Source organism: Struthio camelus, chromosome 16 (assembly GCF_040807025.1).
Source record: "Struthio camelus isolate bStrCam1 chromosome 16, bStrCam1.hap1, whole genome shotgun sequence".
Lineage (NCBI taxonomy): Eukaryota > Metazoa > Chordata > Aves > Struthioniformes > Struthionidae > Struthio > Struthio camelus.
The window spans coordinates 15076072-15095608 of NC_090957.1; the positions used below are offsets into that span (position 1 = coordinate 15076072).

The 19537-nt window shown below is 46.3% G+C and overlaps 1 protein-coding gene across 1 annotated transcript in view; it reads left to right on the forward strand.

Moving 5' to 3' along the window:
• LOC138061321 (PHD finger protein 7-like) overlaps positions 1-19537 on the forward strand; it is a 316401-nt gene that overhangs the window by 130288 nt on the left and 166576 nt on the right. The gene's annotated exons all lie outside the window — the stretch shown is intronic.

Here is a 19537-nt window from a genome sequence, read left to right on the forward strand (position 1 = left end):
TTAGTCTAAACAGAGGTTTCGAATCAGACTTGATGTTTTTTTTGGCCTAAGCCTACTCCTGTCTAGGTCAGCGTGTGAATTGTGGGCCACGATAGGAAGGAGGAGGTAATCTAGGCAAGAATTAGAGAACAGCTGGGAAGGGACCAGGAGAAGCTATTTAGTGTAGTGCAGTTTGAGGGAGGGAAGAGGAGAGACAGACAGACAGACAGACAGACAGACAGACAGACAGACAGACGCACGCACAGAGGCTGGGGAACCTGTTTTCCAGAGGGTATAGTTTTGGAAAGTGTAAGAGATTAGGCAGGACAGCAATACAGCAACAGCATACAGAGGAGCTAAACTCAGAGGAACTTGTGTGCAAAATCTCTGCATGCCTTTCATTTTCTGTCTTTGTATGTTCCTTCTTCTGCCAATTGGGTTCTGAGCTAATAACTTGATCTGTGTGATGAGTGGTAGGCGTGAGGTAGTGGGGCACTGAGCTAGCAGCAGCAGATCTTTGTCATCTTCAGTAGAGTCTTGCAGGACTTTGGAGCCAGAAGATGACCAGAAGGGATCTGGGGGTTGTACAGGGTAAAAGATTAGATGTGCAGTGGCTGTAGAGAAAGACTGATGGTACTGATGCATAGAGGCAGCAGGTCATACTTCCCTTCTCTGCAAGACAGCTGTAATAGTGCATTCAGTTCTGCACTCCTCATTATGAGATAGATATTGACAAACTGAGGAAGTTCAAGAAAGAGCAACAACAATTATTGGGGGTAGGGGGAGTTCAAAGGGTCTGATTAGTGAGAAAAGATTAAAAAATCTAATTATGTGCAGCTTGGCAAAGCGACACCTAGGAGGGACATGGTAAGAGTCTGTGCATATTGACACAGAATAAATATCAAGGATGGATAATATTAATGTTCAGGGACTCAAGGGGAAGGCTGAAGAGGAGAAATCTCAGTGGTTATCAGGAAAATATTCTTATATCTGTTGCATTAGGCAATAAAGTAGTTTACCGTGGGGAGAGATGAAATCAGCTGGGAATTGTAGAAGGGAAGCCGTAACAGTACAAAATATAACGAGGGAGACAATGCTGGAGGGGTCAGCTGGTGAGCAGGGTGATGAGGATGTTCTCTTCCATCACTGTGACAATGTGATTCTCCTCCCATTTAAGTTCAATGTCAGTAACGTGGTATGTGTGACAAGGGAGTTTGCTTCATGTTGTGTTTCCACGGGATGTCGAACAACTCCATAGACTTATGCCGGTCAAGTATTTGTTCCTGTTCCTCCAACTTTTCTCCCTCAGATCCTCAAGTGGATCCCTTGTTAAAATCATTCTAGCGTGTTCTGAAGTCTGTTGAACCTCCCAGTTTGCTAGATGTCCAAACTTTAACATAATAACACATTTTAATGAATCTCAGTGCTTGAAATAATCTAGGATGCTCTTCAAAGTCCCTAGACTCTCAAGGGATAGAAGAGCTTTCAAAGTGGGCTTGCATTAGACTTGACCCATGGGCGCTTGGCCAAGCCATGTGTAATTACAGTTAGTTTGAGACTGTGACAAGAGCATCAGCGGCTGGTGTAATGTGAGGCCCATTAAGACTGCTAGTCCCTTTTTCTGCTGAGCTGTGAAGTGTATGATCTCTAATAGCTTCTGTTCTTCCCTTCCCTGCAAAGAAGGTTGATATTTTAGCTCCTGCTGGAGCACTTTGTGCCCTTAGCGCTGGAAGTCTCAGTCTTGGCTAAGATGGTATCTGTCACATTTATAAAGGAAAATAATACTGGGGTAATCCTATCTTGGCTTTTCTGTTCCCTTGAAGAAGGCTTGGCAGCTGGAAATGCAGGAGAAAAGCCATGTGACCAGCAAGTGCTCCACGGAGCAGAGGAGGTCTGCAGACCAGAATTTAACACCAGCTGGTATAAAGGGCTCTGAACTACAGGCTTTTGTTCTGCATCACATGGAAATTGGCAGCAGTGAATTTGGATTTCTAGCCCTCAGCCACAATGTGAGGAGTCTGTATCATGTATTAAAACTAATAGGGGGGAAAAAATCAAATCAGGGTTTTTATCAGCATAAAAGGGCTCGGAATACAAAGCAGTTAAACTCAGAGACTAAGGGGCTGACTCTAATTCATCAAATATCCCCACTGCTCACAGTCCCTAATGAAAACATGTGTAACAAGCCTGCAGGGTTAATTTTACAGAGGAAAAAATTCCAATAAAGCTCCATGAGATTTTCACGTTAAATTAATGTAACGGATGCTTAAAAGCCTTTCTAATTAGGCATTGTTATTAACAGGAATGTCAGGTGAATGAAATCAACCCTTGAGCTGACATTTTCACTCATGTGAACTTCCAAGTTGGTGTTTAATCTGTAGCACATCGCAGCTGCATTATAATGTGGTCACAGGTTCAGCACTGTAGCTGCAAAACGCGGGTGTTTTGGAGAGACTTAAGTGTTTCGTGAGTCTTTTGCTATACCATCCCTCCTGCCCTGAAGCATTCAGTGTTCTGTCAACCTGTTGGGGGAAAAATGATGTAAATAAAGCAAAATAAAAAAGGAGGGAGTGAAGCAGTAACTTTGGGAGCTGAGATGAGCAGCTGTGTGATTCTTTTTCTGGAGACATGTCCTCGAGGGACTGCCACAAGACGTCAGCTGTGCTGCCTTGTGGTAGGTGGAATTGGTCTGGCTTCAGTGAGATGTGTCTTCTAGAGGAAACAAAATTGCAGCTAAACATGAATCCGCACACTTCCCCACTGGCTGGGTCTTCTATCAGAAAAGCACTCACCCACACCAGTGTTATAGGGAAGCAGAGACAAAATCCCTGCCCTCCTGTGACATTACAGTAGATGGAACAATGAATTTGGCAGACCCAAATCTTTCAGGCATAGTAAACCCTGCTTGCTTCAGTGTGGGATCCAGAGACCTCCTGGCCCTGTGCATAGGCCAACTAAGAGACAAAGAATATATAGTGATGAGCAGGATGAAGAGTAGGGGAAGGGCCCTTCTTATTTCATTAGGAAAGGAAGCTAGGACAAACGACTTATCCCATGTCCTTCCTTCTGTTTGGCATTTGTGACAACCAGGAATTTGCTCAGGATGTGCTGATCCCCAAACTCATGTCTTAATCACAAGATTATTCGTCCTCTCAGGCCTCTCTGGTTGTGCGGTGGTGGGATAGCACTGCCTAGAGATGTCATCCTTCTGATGACATCTGCTCCGCGCATCCCCTCTTGGCTAGTTAAACACCTATAGCCAATTTTATGAACCGGTGAAAACTTCATAAGCAGATGTTTTCCTCCTTTCTCCCAAGCTCTGTACACTCCAGAGCTGCTTCACCGATCTCAGCATGTTCCTGTTGTTCAATTTCAGCTGTAATCACACTGTGCTTTGCGCGTTCCTCCATCGTCTTCCCGCACAGGTCACCAGGGGAACTGTATACCAGGAGATGTTTTGCTGAGCTCTCTTTTGTCATGGGCCTAGCCTGGCCACTGAAATCTTCAGGATTTCACTGCATTTACTACATTCAGATTTTTGTAGGCTACCCGCAGTTTTTTATTAGGTCCGCTTCTTCTCATCTTTCTTCATTACTGTTTCATCATCACCAGATTCATCTTAATACGAATTTTTTTCAGCTAGCTTGTTGTCCTTATCCTTTCATGATCATCTGCATCTCACACCTCACATTCGCCTATTTTTTTTTCTTCTCAGCAGTTCTTTGGAGCTAGACATTCTCTGAAGAGGAAAAATAACAGTTATTTCAGTGTTTGGGCCTTAATTTTTCCTCTCACCGGCTTGCTTTCAATTAATGCCTGTAGGAATTTAACCTGTCTACCTTGTTGATACCTCTGGCTATGAGCTGCTAAACGAAGTGTTCATACTCTGCTTATCTGCTCTCAGGCATGTATTTGGCTTTATTTTGGTTGATCTTCAGTTCTTTGTTTTCCTTACTCTACTTGCCTCTCATCATAGCCAGTGCATTGGAAAATTCAACAGTGTTGGTACAGGACACGTAAATTTCCTTCAACTTGAGTTATAGATAAATTATCCAAGTTATCTAAAAGCACATCCTGCTCCTGGAACCCTCTTCCCTCTTGTTCCTCTAGGGTAGCATTCCTGCTGTCCATCCACGGGTCAGATCTCACGCTGGGCTGTGATGTGACTGGAGAGTTTCTGCTAATTGTTCTGTAGAATCCTCAAGGGATATGTGCAGGCTCCTGGGATGCTCCCAACACACATCTCTGCTGCTCCCCTTCAACTCCATGCAAAAGCCAGAGATAAAGAGCAGAGCTGTGGCGGAATGATGCTATATTGTTTTGCATTTGTCGGGAGAGGAGAACTCATGGGCAGAAATTACTGTTTTGTTCCTGGATAAAGCTAGAGCGTGTTGCCAGGGAGAGAGGGAGGCACAAACGCCTAATGAATGTACTAGAGAAAGAAGGAGATAAACCTGACCTCATGGAGGAGTCTGACATGAAAACTTCATATCACTTTTTATCTCTCCGTTTCTCTCCCACGCCCATATATCCATCTTTTTTTCCCTGTGCATACTTCAACACTCTCTCTGCACCTTCTCTCAGTCCCTTCCAACCTGTTGACCCCACCATACCACTTTTATCCCCTCGCTTATCTCTGGCTCTTTTACTCCTCTGCCAGTCTCAGTTCTGCTTTTCTGCAAGTAGTTGCTGAACCAGAGAGAGGAGCGTGGAAGTCCAAGCGTTAGATGATTTGGCCTTGGCAAGAATTTTACCAGTAGCTCTACAGCTCTCCGTGGCTTTTGAACTGGAGACTCTGAATAACATCCCTGTCCTTAAGTACCTCTCCCAGCAGAGAACCAGGTATGAGCCAGGACTCCAAAGATGGTTTCGGCTTACCCCACTGGTACAGAAAGGGAGGCTCCCTGATAGGATGGGCTGCACTCTCAGCTGAGTGTAACCTGATGTTGTTCCTGCTATATCTCCAGGTACACACTGATTTATGCCAACTGATGCTGTGGCCCATGTCTTCCACATCTTCATTGAGTCATTAGCAGGGAAAAAGGCCTATGAATTTGGATGTACTTCCCTTGGGGCACAAGGGCAGAAGAATTCCCCACCTAGTCTTGTCTACTTATTTTCTCATTTCATTTTTTGATGAGGTCTGCATGAGAAAACGGTCTTCAGAGCCAGCTGGCTTGTTGCTATGCGAAAGGTATAGTGTTGCTCAGAACCCGATTGCTTTTCCTATTGAAGATGTCTGTGAGGCTGTCAGCACACACCTAATAATGTTCATTGCCATTCTTAAATACAGCTTTTGAATAAGATACTGCTCTGTACGGGGCCAAATGAAATTGAAGACAAACATTTCACAGATCATCCGCAATGAAAATCTCCCCTGACTAAGAAATAGCATTAGTTCCCCAAGTAGCCTCCTGCTCCTGACTGAACTTGGGTGGATGGTTAATCTCTTTCTGCCCAAGTTTTCCAGTTTGGGAGATGGGAAAACTTCTCCCACCTTCACAGAGATGTCAGGAAGATAAAAACTGTGAGGCGTGGATGCTTCCATGAAGGAGGCAGCAGCCCATGCATGCTTAGCTGGAGCTGTGCGGGCAGCAGCCGGGAACTCTGTCTGTACCGCTATTGATGCTGCTTGTAGCCAGTGCATCCTCTTATGTGCATATGAGAAAACTTGTAGAGAGAGGAAATGTCTTCTGTATTAGATCAGCCAAGAGATCCACGCACAGCAGATAAGATTCTGAGCATTACATGCTTATTCAGAGCTTGGAGTTAGCTGAGTCTGTTCTAGGCAGGCTGCTCCTTTTTAAATTTGTGTTAAAGAACCAGACAATGCAACAAAGAGGCAGACTGGCTTTTGTAGAGCGGAGAAAGGTGCAAGCAAGGGGAGAGGCAATAAGTGACCTCAGCCTTCATTCACCTTCGGGTCTGATGTTCCTGTTCATAATGCAAAGACCTGTGTACTCCAAAGCAGATCTAATACAAGAGACTCCCGCTCCCTTGTCTCATTTGTATCCACAGAGGCCCACAGCTGCAGCTGTGCTGCTGCTACATGATGCACACAGAAAAGTGACTCCATTAGGAGAAATACCAGCAAACAAGATTAGCAGTCAGGCTTGCATGTAACCCATTCAGCAAATCCTGACTCTGAGTTTAAGAGTCTAATTGAGCAGCTGCTTCCTGAGTCTTTGGTCCAGTTTCAGGGTCTTTGCTTTTGCTTGCAGTGCCCATAGGTTTTGGTGCTTTGGCCAAGCTGGAGGGAGACGTTTTGTTACCATGCAAGGACTTCAGTATCGACTGAGGTTTGCTGGCAGAGGAGGCAGCGTGAACACTTGTTCTGCAGCCATAGCAGTACATTTCCCTGATGCTCAGTAAATGGTTTGTGCACCTGCATGCTTTGAAGAGGCAGCCTGTGTCTCAGCTTGTGAAAAAGTCACTCACAGGGCCCACATTTTGCTTTTAGGTATTGCAGAGCAATGAGAGACAGACGTAGATCCAAGGGAAACATTCAACCTGGCAAGGTTCAAGCTGAAATTCAGGGCTCTTACTACACTCCATGTTTTCCAAGGGACTTTAGCAATCTGTCTGTTTCTCTCAAAATGATCTTGACAAATTGGAGAAATGGTCTGGAGGAAATAGGATGCAATTTAATAGAGATAAGTACTGGATTCTACATCTAGGCAAGAATAATGAACTGTTCACATGCAGGATACAGAAATACAGAGTTGACTACGCAGCGATCCTACAGAAAAGACTGGGGCTCATTTTTGAAAACGATGTGAATGAGAGTCAGAGATGTCAGGGTGCTGTGAAAAATGACAAGCAGGAGGGTCTGGATATAAGTATCACCAGTGAGACACAGGAGATAGATAGTGTTTCTGCTCTGCCCAGCACTATAGAGATCTCAGCTAGAGGACTGAGTGCAGTTTGGGCGCTGCTTATCCAGGAAGCTGCAAAGCAATAGAAGAGAGTCTGGAGCAAGGGGACTGTCTGAAGTCTAGAAGACATGATCTGCAAAGAAGGACTGAGTAAATTGGGCTTATTTAGTCCAAAGAAGAGAAACTCAGGCAAGACTGGAATAGTCCTTAAATATGGAAGACTAATGCAATAGAATGAGAATAATCAGTTCTTCATGTCCATGGGGAGCAGTGCAGCTAGTAATAGGCAATTCCAATTAGGCACTTGGAAAAGCCTTCCAAGAGTAAAGATGCAAAATGCTAGACGTAACGTCTCAGGAGGTGCAGAGCCCACATTGGTGTGAGCCTTTAAGAATGGCCTGGACAGACAATGGATAAAAAATACAAAAGTATAAATTCTGCATGGAGACAGCAGGCTGGATTAGGTGACTCCTTGAGAACCCTTCCAGCGCTATGATTCCAGGACCCTCAAAGTGTCACAGTGTAGGTTAATGTAATCTCCTTGTGCAAAGTCCACATCTGAGTTTTGCAGTGAGTGATACTGGAGTTGGCTTGCAAAGACATCTCCATCAGTCTGGAGCACTGTTGCCCTTCCCTTGACCTCCCTCTTTAGTTCACGAGCTCAGGAAGGCAGTTCTCCTGAGTGTCTACAAAGTGTCCAACGCTCAGAAGACATTGCCATAAACAGCAATAACCGTATTTTGGCTTTATTGCACCATCACTGGGTATGTGAGCCATGTTCCTGGCTTGCTGGTTTGTAGACCCCTTTGGAAATTTCATTTGGTAATCAGTTTAGTGCACTAGTAACTGAGGAGACAGCTTTTCTTCCAGTCCCTTGGGAGAACGAACCACTGGCTAACCATCAGGATGTGTTTTGCAACATGTGGTGATGATTTTTCTTGAGGAATGTGTAACGTGTTCCCTCAAGGCCTTACACTAGTGGCTTGCATTTAAATACTCCTTTTCCACACCGTATTAGCTGAAATCGAATAACCCAATGCAACCCTTGAAGAAAAAGAAACAGTGCCGCAAAAGGAAGGTGTTATTGCATCTGCTCCGAGAACAACCTTCTCTGTGTCTTCCCCTTAAATGCCTGCTTTCCCCTGTTTAACAGAACGAGTAATTAACGATGTTAATTTTAATCTCATTTGCTAATGAAGGCAGCCTAATTGCACAATAATTGGCAGCAGCTATAGCAGAAAACAGAAAATAAACCCTGCATATGTAATTCACTCTAACTTCTTTCTAATTGCCTCTCCAATGGCTCTCCATCATCAATGGTGTCTTCAGGGGATTTTGGTAATGAAGAGGAACAAGGGAGACAGAAGAAGATGATATCGCCACTAAAAGGAAGGAGCTGGCATGGCAGGCTAGTACCTGCCTCTTCCCAGCCATCTAGGCTGGCAGATGATGAATTTCTAGGTATGCCAGAGACAGAGCTATGGCTGGATTTGGTAGTTCACTGCAGTTGCCAGCTACTGTGCTGACTATGGTGCAGCCAAAAACTTGCCTAAAGGATCTTGGCCTCCTTGTCCCTCTCCCAACTATCTGTTCCCCGAGGTCCCCGATATCAACACTGCAGAGATTTGTTCTGCTTGAGTCCCTTTTGTCTGCAGATCTCAAGGTACCTGAACCCAAGCAGAAACAGACTTTGCTTTTTACAGAAAGGAAAACCGAGGCCCAAAGAGGATCAATGGCTTGTCCTGTAGTTCCAGTGCACCTGGCTGGAAAGGGCTGGCACAACCAGGGGACGGTGAGGCAGGTCTTGCTTTACTGCAAGGGTTAGGAGGTGTCTCACAAGCTGTTAGCTCACGTGTTCTTTCTTTTCCTCTCCTGGCTGTGGGTCTTTGATGGTAGCTACACATCATTAACCCACACTTCAAGCAGGGAGTCACTTTTTTAAACTCTGATGCTACGCTCTAGATTTCCCACATTGTCCGTTGTCCACTGCAGAGATCCAGGTATCTGGGGCATTAGCAGCAAATGACTCAAATGGGGCTTTTTTTCTTTCCATCCTTCTTTTTTCTTTGCCATTATTTTTAAATCAGTTCTCCCATATACTGTGGGAACCTCCCATACACACGCAAGACCCAGAAGATGTTACATTTCCCATTGCCTGCTGGCTGCATGCAGATTGTGGGGCCATTAGTGCTGGTGGCTCGTGGCCACACTGCAGCTAAGATCAGCCAGCAGCCATGCGCTCTGCTCTCCTCTTCTTCATCCCTTTCTGCTTCCATGTGTTCCCTCATGGACTGTCTCCATGTACTTGCTACTCCTTTTAAACCCCCTCCCCTCCCTTCTTTACCGTCTACCACCTCCTTTCCAAGTTCCTCCTCTGTTAATCCGCTTCCTTTTGTTTTCCTTTAATTAGCTCCTTTCCTGAGTTGTTCTTTCTGGGCCTGCAATTCAATAACAATTGAAGCAAGCATATGAAAAGAGAACAAGAGAAAGAGGTTCATTCGAGGGGAAACAGCTGTCATTTCTTCCCTCAAAGGGGCCTGCTGGAGAAGGGAGGGAATGTAGGTCTATCAGGCAAATTGGAAACGTTCCTGGCTCTTCCTGGCCAAGGTCTCATTGTGAGGAGGCAGGTGGGAAAGGAGACGTTTGCTAAAGAACTCATCAGTGGGCAGCTTGGAGAAATTACACTGGCTAGAAGTCCCGACAGATGCCTCACAAAGGTTCCCATGATCCACATCTCTTTTAGCCTGCTAGCCTTTGAATTAAAACAGTCTAATTAGTGGAGCTCATAATCAGCATCTCAGGCTGCTTGAAGATCTGGAATGGGAGCTGATTCCTGAGCTTCTTAACAAGGCTTGAATTCACTCAGCATCAGCAGGATTTCCACAGATCTCTGAGGGTGCAGCGCTTCATTGCCGTCATGATTTCACCCTGTTTGGACAATCTCCCTTGCAAAGCCTGGCTTCCTCCGGAGGGATGCTATTGATTCAGCCTGGCCTTGAACACGGAGGATGCAAAGGAAGCCATTTGGCTTTGAGTTAGGGTAAGGATCAGTTGTCCACCCATGACAGCCCTGTGCCCCGGGGAGCAGGATGGTACATGCTCTTTGCACTAACAAACACAGTAAGGCAGGGAGGGGAGGCTGTCTCTGGCTTCTGTTTCTGAAGGGTAAAGGTACAGTTTGTGCATTTGCTGCTCGCAAGGCATGTGATGCCTTCCACTCCTTCAGCCTTCTGGAAATGATTGTTTAATTGCTCATCTCCCCCCACCATCCCGCTGGATCTTTCCAAGCAGTTGCTCCAGAAAGCTAAAGAACAGGGATATGGCTTCACTGTCTCCATCAGCGGGTACCATTGCCCTTCCCTTTGCTGGAAATGATTCTTGACAGTCTGCTAAGCACAAGAAAACTCAACACTTCCTGTGCTGAACTGATTCCAACGCAGCCCATGTGGATTCATCACCTTTCTGCAGGAGGCCCGTGAACTGGGAAATCCACCACCAACAGCTTCTCTGCTGGGCTTCAGGCTTTTCAGGTCCCAGCTAACGTTGGAAGCAGCAGTCATTCCTCTGTTACCACCCACATGCTTGAGGATGAGCTGAGCTCCAAAGGGGACTGCAAGGTGTCTAGCCTTTGCTGATGCCGGATAGCATGTGAGGCAACTTCATAGTGAGCATCAACTCCCACGTAACTTAGCAGAGCACGGGGCCTGATTCAAGTGCACCTGAAGCACCAAGCCCCCTCAGAGCACTGGGATCTATTCGCTTTTTGACAGGCTTGTAACGCTCACTAACATTCATGGACTGACATGTGAGAAGGAAGGCCAGACCAGCAGGCAGTGTAGGCAGATGCAAACTGGGAGTGCCCTGTGGCTTGGGGTTTTTTTGTTCTTGGGGGATTCTTCTGACATTCCCGCTTGCAGACAGGATGGGAGGTGGGGGCACAGGCTGGGACTGTTTGTCATTCTCAGAAAGGGTCATTGCTAACGGATGTCCACAGAGCTTTTAGAGCCTGCAAAACTGCTAAATGCTAATTTTTTAAATGAAGTTGTCAACTGATCTGTGATTTGGTTGCCCAATTGCAGTGTTCAGGATAAATCATGCAGAAAATCCTCTAATTAAAATAATAAGGAGTCCAAGGCGGGAGACATTTTCCAATTGTTGCCTTAGTCACAAGAGGAGGGGAAAAGGCCCTTTTGGACAATTTCTTTTTCAAGGCAGTGATGGAGATGAGACTAATGTGCAAGTTCCCCACAACCTTTCTGCAGCCTAGGAGCCCTCTGGACCCTGTGGTATATGTAGATCCTTGCAGCAGTGCAGGCGGTGCAGAAACTTAGGGATAATGTCGGTCACCATCTCTAATCACTGGGTATCATATGGAGAAAGAACCAACAGGTGGCTCTTGTAATAATAAATATCCTGCCTTTCCACTAGCAGGATATTCCACTATCCTGCCTTTCCACTATGGTACAATAAAGGGATTTCAAAGTTATCAGAAACAAAGACCTCACTTCAGCAATGATGTGGAGTAGTTAGCAAGGGACCTTACCTTTAGTGCCCAGTGTGTGGGTGGCAAATTCCTCAGATCCTAGGTTTTAAGTAGGAGTGGAAACAAGTACAGACGACTGTCCAGGTGAGCTTGAGGGATGGTTGCTCTCTCCTTAGCACTCTGTGTTATGGCATATCCATTTTGCATCATGTAACATGTCAGACCCCAGACTGTGAAATGCATTTTATTTCAGATCCTGGCTGCATTGGCCTCTATTAGAAGCACCAAAGCCCTACAGAAGAAAAGCTGTGTTGCATAGATAGAACTAAAACAAGGCAGTAAATAGTAACAAAAAATACCCCCCTCTGCATTTCAGCCCATCTTTTATCTTGGCCATTTTCCCACTGTGTTTTCCCTGGCAAGTAGCGGAATACCTACATAGCGAGACCTCGGGTGTTGTGGAGCAACTTGGTCCGTGCGCTCAGCCTGTCCACTCTCCACTTTAGGAGAAGGCAGGAGTAGTATGTATTGATGTGCAAGGTACTGAAGCAGGATTTAGGCAGCAGCTAATTACCGCAACCCAGAAGTTGGACAGGGTGGCAGATCTAACACTTTACTCTTGTAAAAACGCAGCGGGAACTTTATTGACAACAGCTGGTTAGGACCTTGTTTTTATGTCACACATGAAAAATAGCTACACTGGAGCCCCTGGCCAGTTCTGCCCTGGCTACTCATAGTTAGTGCTAATGAAAAGAAACGCCAATGCTTTTCTCATCAGCTGACTGGCCATTCCCAGGAGGAGGTAGTAGGTTCTCAGAGCAAAACACCACATCCTGAATTACCTGCTAGTCTTCCAGCCCCAGCTGTATACACTGCTTTTTGAGTTCCTCCTGAGCAATCTAGAGAGCAGGGGTTATTCAAGGCAGCTCATACCTGCTTCATGCACAAACCTACCCTCAGAGGGACACACGTTTCCATAACTTTTGGGAGGTAAAGACACAGATATCTAGAGGACCTCACAATCTTTGGAGGTTCATCACTCTCTCATGTTTCCTCTCTCTTGAAACCGTACATACAATGGGGGGGGAGGGGGTTTGTCACTTTTGTTTTTTGTTTTTTTTTTAATTTACCAGAAAGTGCATTTTCATGGCTTTGGGATAGACAGGCCCAGTTTGGGTTCAGTTCAGCAAGAGCCACAGAGCTGGCTGAGGAGAACGCAGGTAAGGGAAAGTTAAGCAGAGAGCAGAACAGTTTGTTTTAGCGTTTTGCAAATGAGATGTTTTATTCTGAAGTAACATCTTTCTTGTAGTGCTGCTTTCAACAAACAAATAAAAGTAAAGGAGTGGGAGTCAGTAACTGTTCAGTCACCCCAAACTAAAAGGATAATGTTTTATTTTTGGCTCATATAAAGCATTTTGGGTGGCCTTTAGCACATTTCCTCTCTCTCTTTCTTTTTCTCATCTCTCTCAATTATATTTGGTTTGGTCATTGAAATGAAAAATCCATCCTTTGCACTGCTTTAAGTTGAATTCCATGTCAAAGATTTTCTCAAGTAGCAGCAGCAGCGGGGGTTGTTGGGGGGGAAGGCAGCGAGAGCAGAATTAATACCAGCTCTACGCTTCAGGCCTAAGAGAGCTGTTAGCTCACAATAACACCTTGGGGTATTATAGATTTTCAAAGTGACTGTCTTGTTTTTGACAGTGTAATTTTGTCATTCCCTGGGTCATTTTACTTTCTAATGGGAGGAAAAGTCAGAGGGTCAGACTGATTTTGATGCAGAAAGAGGGTTCCTGGTTATTTGGCTATTTTGTAGTACTGGAAAAGGGGTGAAATCATGACTGTTGGGAGGTTGGTTGAAAGTAATTCATTATTCGTTCCCCAGTTGCACCAGGCAAGCTTTGGTCTAGCCAGATCCTTCTGCTCTAAAACAGTATAAAAAGTTTCGGTGCCATCTGGAAAACATAAGCTTTCCATAAACGTCCAAAATGAACTTTATGGCAGTGGGAGGTCGGTAAGTGCTGCTTGGGAGGTGAAGGAGGTCTTTTTTCCCCACTGTCTCTTAGCTTTTCAGCTCTCCAGTGGGAAACTGAGGAAAGCAGAATGCTTTTGCAAAACTATTCCTTAGTTCTTTTCATCAAAGAAAGGGTTTGAGCCAGTTGTGTGCTGGGAGGGATTTCCCCTGGCCGTCGGAGAGAACAAGGTAAGCCAGGATCGCTTCTTTCTGCGTCTCTTTTCTCTTTGTCGATATGACCTCTGTGCTGCTCCATGTGTTTGAGCCAGCTTTACCAGCATGTGTATGAAGGGGGTGTCCAGAACAGCCCTACTCACCTGTGGACACCCAATAAATATGTGGATGTGTCGCTTGTCCTACTCCACTTTTTACTGCTCTGACATTAGGGCCTGGCATGATGAGGAGCCAGGAAGCCAGGGCCATTCCCTGCTCTCAGGAATACATCGTCTACGTGGGCAAGAAGGAGCCAGAGCCATTCTGCTGTCATCTCAATGGGGACAGGGTGATCAGCTACATGAGGGGCACGGCCCTTTTCTGGAGGAAGCCCATGATGTATTTCAGATTCACTCCACATCAGTGAGGTGGTTGCTCTCTCCAGTAAGGCCGAGGGATATAGCAGATTCACTTTGGCCTAAGTGTCTCCCCCTCCTCACTCTGGAAATGGCCTAGTACAGTCTGCTGCCACCTCTCTGTGAGCTCACTGATTTACCACCTTGCCACCTGCAACAGGCCTTTTGAATGCAGAAGTACAACTTGCCTCTCCAGCTTCCTCACTGCTTGTCAGGGTTTACAGCTCTTGGTAGCCTCCTGATTCTGCATTTATCTTGAGTTCACCCAAGCTGCATTGACAACCATTTACTGTCATTAAGCCTGTAAGAGATAGCAATAAATCACAGCCAAGTGATGTCCCCTCCTAGCCCATCACTCAGGCTTCCCTCGCCTGGAGCTTCTGGGGAATATCCTCTACCTTGTGCCTCTTCACTGCCAGCAAGGCCTGAACTGTATCTAATCTCTTGTGAAGCGAATCAGGTTTTCCTGTTACTGATGCCTCTAACTCAATGAAGATAATCATCTCAGGAGCCTCTCCAGGAGCTACTCTGGCCTAATGTAAAGAATTTAAGTACTTATTGGTCTAACTTCAAAATGCCCCTTCCCTCCTGAAAATCCCAGTAGGAGAATATGTCTTCACTTCTATTTGACCTTGGCTATTATCAGAGACAAAACTCTGGATTTAGAAGCAACAGGGTCCTTCTTAACTTAGTTTAAGCATACAGTGCCAGTTTGACCTCCAGTTTGACTTTATTTGTTGATTTAATTTACCTGTAGGCATTTTCTACTGATCATTTCAAAGTCAGGTCTCTTGGCAGATCTCTTGTGCAAATCCAGCTCACAATCTCCATTGCAGGCGCAATTTAACATTGCAGGAGCTTCTTCAGAGCTCCCCTGTTTGTACCTGTGCGTCTCTGCCTGTGCTCTGTGGGAGGATCCTTCCCATCCCTCCTGCAGTGCACCATGATTGGTCCTTTTGCTGTGCCTCATGTGCAGCTTCCAAGGATGACCACTGTATTACAGAAACCTCTGACTTACCTGCCCCGTGATCTGACCAGCTATGGCAGAATGAAGTATTCCACACAAACTCGTGATCTCATCCAGCAAGAGAAAGGTCACGAGATTACTTGGAACTTCCAGAGGGTGCTCCTGTGGATAATGGCACTTTATCGCCTTTCGGATATGTGCGATATGAGTGTGGGCCTGCTGAGCTGGGAGAGACACCATCTGCGGGCATGGGATTAGGCCCTTGTAGTGAACCTTAAACTTGCCTCTTCCAAACTAGACCTATGAGAATGGGAAGGGATGCGTCACATTTATATTGGCAATTATAATGCTGAAAGACAGCCCAGATACTGCAGATCCTGTGTAGTTGCAGCTGCAACATAAACAGGTAATAGGATGCCCCCTGTGGAGTCAACCAAGCAGAACCTCAGCCCGCATTTGCAAGTGGGAACCTCTACTCCTTCAGCTGGAGCAGGCAGCGGGACCGTGCGTGAGACCCTTGCTGGTGCCAAGGGAAGTTTTGCTGTTATGCTCTGCAGTGGCCAGAGTCTCACCCAACTCATGAAATGAGCCTATTTCTGTGGCCCAGCTCCTGAACGGGGAGAGCGGAGCCACTGCATGATGGTACAAGTTTGCCCATTTCCCTGCCAGCACCTCATGCTGGGAGGCCCCTCTTTATCATGCTCTGCAGGGCGTGAAGGTAGTTACAAGCCCCGAAAACCCTTCTGTGCCTTCTAAGTGCAACTCTTGAACAAGCTCCAGGAAGAATTGTTTAAACATATTGGTCTGAGTCATTGTCCCTTTAAAGACTTAAGCTGTAACTCTCAGTTAGCAACTGTCCTCGAGTTTCCTCGAGGTTCGGGGAAGCGGGGGGGAGAGGAATAGGTGTGGCTGGGGAGAGACCTTTGGCAGATAAGTTTCCAGTAGCTCATTAGCTGCTGGAGAGATTTCAATGCATGCGAAATATGAAGCTGCTAATTTGTATTTTAATATTCCTCCTGTGTCCCATCACCCGTATAAATTAAGTAAATTCAATCAAAGGCTATCTCTTATCTGTTGCGTGCGTGTGCCTGACTGGGGTGCTTCAGAGAGCTGGATTGGTTGCAGAGCAGGAGACGATGGGAACAGAAATCTGAGATCTCTCCCGATATATCAAAGTCAGGCAGAGGGAGAGCATCGATCGCAAGCAACTAGACAACAGCCTGTGCAATGAAAAAAAAAAAAAACACGGAAGAAGAAGCAGGCAGAACAATCTCTCTTTTCTTCCCTTTCAGCATCCTGAGCTTTGAATTACAAATGAATGAGAGCTGACTTATTCCTTTTCTGAGAGAGAAATGCACGCACAGAAGTCAGGCTAGCTAGAATTATGGCTCCCCTGGCCATCGTTGCTTGGCCCCCTTGCGTGCGTGTAGTATTTTGTATTACTGTTTATGGGCCTAACTTTAATGTCTTAATATATATGTGCGGTGTGCCAGAATTACAGCTGGAGGGGGAACCGTAACTTTGAAATTCCTGACTTTTGTGCATGTAAAATCTCAGCTGTAATGTTAATTTACTTGGGGTTTTTTGTTCGTTGTTGTTTGTTCCCCTCACAGTTTCCTTACAGATACAAGAAGGGTGAGAAAGGAAAGTGGCAATGTGCTTATTTGATGCTGCAAACTATGCATTAGCACTAGCGTTTCCCAGGGAGGCTCTGGCTGCTGGTGCTGCAAGTGAAAATTTAAAGGTTACGTTGTGGCTCAGGAGAAGGAAAGCGAGGCCCAGAGCCATAGTAGGAGCAAAAGTGTAACCGTGTGTGTGGGAGAGGGAGCACTGCAAGGATTAGGAGGAGGGTTATATGTTGCTGGCAGCACTCTCTCCTGGCTCAGTAAGCTTGAAGGATGGGGGAAGTGGCGCTGCCAGGCCAGGGCACATGTGGCCGGCCAGCAGCTTGGCCCCTTTGCAGGAACGGGAGGTCAGAGCGGGCAAGATGAGCAGAAAAGTTGCAGGTCTTGAGCTAGTCATAATATTAATGCAAGGAGAGCCTGGATTTAATGAGGCTGGTCAGCACAGTTTTGTGGCACCACGTCATATAGCTCAGCGCGCAGCAGATCCCGGCTCCAGCCGGACCCTGGGGAAACCAGCAGTACGTGTGTGCAGAAGACTTCCTCAGCCAACTCAAAGTTGGCTGTTTGTCCAGAAGTGCAAGGTTTTATTTAGTTTCCAGGTTGTACAGCTTTTTGAAGGCTTTTCACTTTCTTATCTTCTTAAAAAAAACTTAAAAAGCCATAAATTTTTAAACAAAGAAGTTGTTCCCTTGAATGATGTGTCTAGTTTCTTGCATCTTTATCCCGTGTGGGTCCTCTAAGGACTAGATCAGAGACAGTACAAGTGGATTGTCTCTCCTCTGCTCAGTTCTGTATCCTCTCTTTACTTGTTGGCACCTCTGAGTTTTAAGGCCCCTAATTTTCTGTCAAATGTACTTGAAATGAGTTCAGAAGCTTTGAGGGAGGGAGGGCAGACAAACTACAGATGGACAGATGCACTCTAGCATTATAACCTTCAGAAACCAAATTGGAAAGTAGATATAGGTAAATAGGATTTTGAAAGGACAAAAACCTATAAACACTAGTTTTGAGAAAGCTAAGATGAAAAATTGCAGCCTTCCTGAAAACACACTTTTCCCTCAGGAAAGCCCCGGAAGGGATCTCTTTTGGAGACTCCCACATGGGCGAGGATGGAGAAGGAGGCAAGGGCGGAGAGGGTGCAGGGCAGGTTGGGCTGGCTGGCTGGGGTAGCCGGGGACTGTTTCCCCTGGTGAGCAGTGCTGAGCTTTCATCACCCGCGAGGTGCAGTCCATGCTGCAGAACCAAGTGAGCGTGTCCCCTCAAAACTGGGCACTCGGGTGCTGCTATGAGGCCTTCCCATGCAGGAGCCTTAAAAAAAACGTTGTCACTTTCCCTTTCCTCCTAAAAGCACCCCCCTCCCATCGCTGTCTAAATCCCTCCCCTAAATAATTAAGAGCTCAAATGTCCTGATTCCCATCTCATATGGCAGTCCTGAAAGCAACAGACGTACCCCAGGAGACTCTTTGGCCCTGGTACAAGCAGTAATGCAGAGGAGAGGAAGAAACCCCATCAAAACCATGCAGTCTGGTGGAAGAATAACCATGCTCTCGCTGTCTCCATTCCCCTCTTAGAACTGCTTAGAAATTCTGCGTATTTGCTGGCTGCCTCCGAATCGCCCTCTGGGTAAAGCCGCAACATAATGAGACATGGAAGGAGGGAGTCACTTGCCTAAAGACACCTCTTCCTTCCTCCCCTTCTCGCTGTACAAGCAGGAGGCGGGAGCTCCAAGGTGCCTGCGCTGCCCCAGAGCCGTTCGCTTAACCAGCGTGCAGCAAACACGGCGAAACCCTCCCAAGGATTCCAGCTCATTTTCCCCAAGGCTGGTGTAGCATTAAGTTCTTATATCCGAAAGCAGCCTTTCAAATTGCTGCCTGGCGTGCTACATAAATCCTCACCAGGATCCTCAGAGACTGCAAGCAATTACGCTAGGTGCTGAGGAAGCAAGCAAGAGCTCAAAGGAAGGTTAAAAAAAAAAGAAGCAACAAGAATCCCAGTCCCTTGGAGTGGGACAGGCAGCCCACTTGTTCAAGACAAGGTTGTGTGACTTGTGCAGAAGTTGCTACCTGTTGGCCCATTCCAGCCAGCATCCAAGGGATTGCACCCATCTCTTAACCGTGCTATTACTTGGTGAAAAACTGGGAACGTTGATTTAGGCCTTAAAATGGATACCAGCTGGGACCCAGAAAGTCTGTAGATGGGTCCTAGAAGTCCATGGTCATGAGGGCATCATCTGGATGCTCTCTGGTCAGGGAAATTCCCCTCTATGTCAGTCTCTTATTTCCCTCTGTCTGTCTCCTCCACCTACTTGTCTGGACATGCACAGATGCTTTGGGAAGGATTATTTGCACTATCACACCTTACTATTCAACAACAAATGGCAAATAGCTGAAGTTCATTTCCCTACAGCCAGCTGAAGGAGTAAGAAGTTTCTCTGGAGAGCAATTTAGGGCTGGGGCTTGCCTGCACCAGCCACATGTTGGAGTCCTTACAAGGTCCTTACAAGCCCGCATCCCAAGATGAAGTGAGGAACCAAGGCCCAGATAGTGAACCACGAGTCCTGAAACGCCCCACGATAGGCGCGTAGTTTAGTGATGCTGTCTTTGGCCATGGGCTGAAGGTCCTTTGCGCAGTGCTCTGGGCAGGCTCATCAGCTCTGCCAACATAGCTACTCTGCTTTGGGTCTTGCTCAGGCAGAGCCAGTTTAGGGCTCTCCAGTGCCTTAAAATCAGCTACAAAGGTAAGCTGTTACCTTCCTTGCCTTCCCATTTCCCCTCAGGGCAATAATCTCCATTAGTGAATATCTCCAAAGTGCTTCCAGATCAGTGTATTGTGCCTGATGTCTCCTAAGCTTCCCCCGCACTTGATGCAGAAGTGCTGTTTTCCCAGAGCTGCCCTGTGCCTAATGCAGGCAGCGTGAAGTGAGCTTGCTTTCCCTGATGTTTTGTTCTCCTTTAGTCGCATAATGGTGTTATCCTTCATGATCTGACAGCTCTAGTGGCTGGCCGATAGGTAACTTTTTTTGTCGGGG